The sequence below is a fragment of the Primulina huaijiensis genome, unplaced genomic scaffold, assembly GCF_012295235.1.
Source record: "Primulina huaijiensis isolate GDHJ02 unplaced genomic scaffold, ASM1229523v2 scaffold21223, whole genome shotgun sequence".
In the NCBI taxonomy this organism is placed as follows: domain Eukaryota; kingdom Viridiplantae; phylum Streptophyta; class Magnoliopsida; order Lamiales; family Gesneriaceae; genus Primulina; species Primulina huaijiensis.
Window position 1 is genome coordinate 12,301 of NW_027355325.1, and position 4,756 is coordinate 17,056.

Below are 4,756 nucleotides of genomic sequence, written 5' to 3' on the forward strand. Positions count from 1 at the left end.
AATAATAAGTTTCAACATAAAGCATGTTCTCTTAGAAAACTTATTATAAGACCATCACCAGCCAAAATCCAAACTGAATCACCAATGTTTCTTGAACGTATTCAGGGTGATATTTGTGGACCAATCTATCCACCATGTGGACCATTCAGATACTGTATGGTATTGATTGATGCCTCCAGCAAATGGTCACATGTATGTTTATTGTCAACTTGAAATGTTGCATTTGCAAGATTACTTGTTCAAATAATAAAATTGAGGAATCAATTTCCCGATTATACAATCAAGAAAATTAGACTTGATAATGCGGGTGAATTTACTTTCCAGACTTTCAATGATTATTGTATGTCTATGGGAATCATTGTTGAGCATCCTGTCATTTTATTGAGGAAATCTTCCCAATGTTATGGGGAGAACAGAAACATACCGAAAAGGAAATTATATGGTATGTATCATCATTGTTACATCTGGATCCAAGAACAAAACAATGTGAAAAAGATGTACAACAAACTGTGCACTTGCAAAGAATAGTAAATCAAATACCAGATGCATTTGCAGACACAAAAGGGGTAACTAAATCATATATACATGCTGGAAATGCCCCTGCTCGAATTGAAATTACGAAGAAACAAATTGAAGATACTCATGATGTCATTAAACGCCTGAAGCGTGGAAGGCCAGTCGGTTCCAAGGATAAAAATCCTCGAAAATGAAAATTCATAGAGAAACACGATGATCACAAAATAAAGAATGATGTTCTTGAAGAAACACATGATGATCATAAAATAAAGAATGATGTTCCTGAAGAAACACATGATGATGAAAATGTTCTGTCAGAACCACAAACTGACGAGAATCGTGAAATCTCTATCAATTATATTAATACTAGAAAAATATGGAATCGAAAAGATATAGAAGAAATTGATGATATATTTTCTTATAATGTGGCAATAGACGTCATAAATGATAATAAAGATCATGAACCAAAATCTTTTGGTGAATGTAAAAATCGGCAGGATTGGATAAAATGGAAAGATGCCATCCAGGTTGAATTGGATTCGCTAAATAAAAGTAATGTTTTTGGACCTATAGTCCTTACACCTGAAGGTGTAAAACCTGTTGGATACAAATGGGTTTTTATTCGAAAGCGAAATGAGAAAAATGAAATAGTAAGATATAAAGCTCGACTTGTTGCACAAGGTTTTTCTCAAAGGCCTGGAATTGATTATGAAGAAACGTATTCTCCCGTGATGGATGCAATTACGTTTCGGTATTTGATTAGCTTGGCGGTATCTGAAAATTTAGAAATGCGTCTTATGGATGTTGTTACAGCTTACTTATATGGATCACTTGATAGTAATATATATATGAAAATCCCTGAAGGATTTAAGATGCCTGAAGCACAAAGTTCAAAACCCAGAGAATGTTATTCTGTGAAATTACNATTCAAGAAGTTGTGTCATACTTGAAGGAAGAATTTGAAATGAAGGATCTTGGAAAAACAAAGTATTGTCTGGGTTTACAAATTGAACAAAAAAAATGTGGAATATTTGTTCACCAGACAAATTATACAGAAAAGATCCTTAAACGTTTTAATATGGATAAATCAAATCCTTTAAGTACTCCAATGGTTGTTAGATCATTAAACATAAAAAAGATCCATTCCGTCCATGTGAAGATGATGAAGATATTCTTGGTCCAGAAGTACCATATTTAAGTGCTGTCGGTGCCCTTATGTATCTTACAAATTGTACAAGGCCTGGTATATCTTTTGCCGTAAATTTATTGGCAAGATTTAGCACATATTCAACAAAGAGACACTGGAATGGAATTAAACATATATTCAGTTATCTACGAGGAACGACAAACTTGGGACTTTTGTATTCAAAAGATGTTAATCCAAGTATAATTGGTTATGTCGATGCTGGATACTTATCTGATCCACACAAGGCACGTTCCCAAACTGGATATGTATTTACTCGTGGAGGCACTGCAATTTCTTGGCGTTCACAGAAACAAACGCTCGTAACAACTTCATCAATTCATGCCGAGATTATCGCATTACATGAAGCAAGCTGTGAATGTGTGTGGTTAAAATCAATGACCCAGCATATCCAAATCTCATGCGGATTTTCATTTGACGAGAAGCCTGTAATACTATATGAAGATAATGCTGCATGTGTTGCTAAAATGAAAGAAGGATACATAAAAAGCGATAGAACTAAACATATTCCTCCTAAGTTCTTCGCATTCACCAAGGAGCTTGAGAAGAATAAATATATTGATGTTCGTCACATTCAATCAAGTAAAAATTCATCAGATATCTTCACAAAGGCACTTCCTACGACAATATTCAGAAAGCACATATATAATATTGGGATGCGCAATCTACGAAATTTGTGAAGATTTGTTCATGTCATAATGAGGGAGAGTTTACGTGACTGCACTCTTTTTCCCTTACTATGGTTTTTATCTCAATGGATTTTTCCTAGTAAGGTTTTTAACGAGGCAGTATAAAAACACGTAATGAAGACAATCATTATATTATGATCATCATCTCAAGGGGGAGTGTTGAAAATGTGAAATATTTGTGTTGAAAATTATAATGTTGAATGTTGAAAATTAGGTAAAACTATGTGTTGAATATTGAAAATTAGTGTGTGATGATGTATGTAATGATGAAATTATTTTTGGATTGTTTTCCAAAGAAATCCTATAAATAGGTCTCCATTTGTAAAGATTTGAGACAATTGAGTTGAGAGAAAAATATTATAAAGTGTGTAGTGTGATAATTTTGAGAGTTTGAGATTTTTACTTTTTACCTTAAATTTTTACTTTTTCACAACACGCACAAATTTTTTTTTTTTTTTTGTGTTAGAATTCGAAAAACCATTTTTCTTGGGCTGTGCAATTTCTAGAAAAATTCTTAAACAGTTATAAAAAATTAACTCAACATGATTTAAATAATAATTCAAGAACTATATGATTTAGAGAAACCTAGTCTTTGATGCTACTTTCGGTGCATCATTTTCTCGTAGTCAAGACGCAACAGAAGTTTAAAATTTTATTTTGACATTAAAAATTATGCTTGGACACTCGTATCGTTTTAATCCCAATAATAATGTGTTTATAGGATATACCTTTAATGAATAAATCACTTGGCTCCAATTATTTCAGATTTTAAGCGGAAATAACACTTGTTTTATATCTTATATCCATACGAACAACCAACTAGCTCAATTGCCTTACTTAAATCGTCAAATCAAGTCAATGATTGATAACTTCTTTCATTTTCTAAATTGCACTAGAGAAGTTAGAAAATTTGTGCTTTGAGAAATAAAGTAGACAACGACTGTGGTGCGGTGACGGCATGGTGGTGTCTTGGTGGTGGCCTAATTTTCTTGTTCAAAATAAGGAGGTGGTCGAATTTTGCTTTTAAGAGATGAGATAAGTTTTCTACGATTAATATTTGATGTGTTATCTCATATTTATATATATCAAGGATATGGTAAAATCCTACTAGGATCCTTACTAGAAGATTTGATAGTCAAATCTTGATTTATTTGAAATTAACTTAATAAATCTACATGGATTATCTACAATCTTATTCTAGAATCTTATCTAGATCATCTACAATCTTATCTAGGATTCGAACTAGATGTTTTGACCAATTATGATATTTACTAGATAAAGTTTGATTGTGACACTTTAGATCAATATGTCGGAACTCCTAGTTAGAGTTTGATTATGATACTCTAATCCAATGAGTCAAAACTTCTATTGGGAGTTTTGTCTAATTAGGACACCAACTAGTTAGAGTTTAACTATTATACTCCAAGCTTAATCCATCAAACAATCCATGATCATGGTTTCATCATAATCTCGATCGACGATCAGATATCACTGATGTGATGAGTGTAAACAGCTCGTTACAATGATATAAAGTCAAACATTTCGAAAACCACTTAGTCAAATTCAATTCGGTCAATATCGAGTGTCCAGAGTCAAGTCTATAAAAAAAAAAAAAAAACCCAACTTATTCAAATCTATTCAGTTAAAGTCTTATTCAAATCTATTAAGTTAAAGTCAAATAACGCATAGTCAACTAATCAAAGTCAACTATCCACTGAATCAAATTTTGACATCTGCCAATTTTTGGAAGTCCTTCACAAAATTTAGGTAGTCACACTCTACTCACAAATTTTAGTATTCATGCTAACTCTTATAACTTTCAAATAACTAATCCACTTATAAACACTTTTATGAGCCAAACATTTGATCTCCATGACCGAGCAAAACTTGCATTTTAAAGTCCTCAGTAAAAATTAATAATATTCAAGACCGAAATATTCGCAAGTGCACGATGTCAAGTAATAATATAGTGTACGAGTATTGTTCCTCTAGAGACTGTATTTCCCAATTGTTATTCTCAGTTATTCAACCCTTAGCAACGATATTTTAATGATTGTTTATTACTACAATGATTCAATAAAATCTCAACAAAATGATTCACAAATTAAATGATGAGATAAATAAGCTAAAATGATTGATTAAATAATCAATGAAAAATGAATTTGTTGGGAATCTTGGTTCCCCTACCTCTTGTTAATTTACTTAATTCGTTTGACAATGATCTACGCTTTGTAAATTGTAAATCCACGAATTATGCTACTCGTTCCTATCACGGGCTATTCTCTCGAACTCACTCGCAATATGAAATCGTTATTAAAGTTAGCTACTCTTCAACAACGCAATGAAA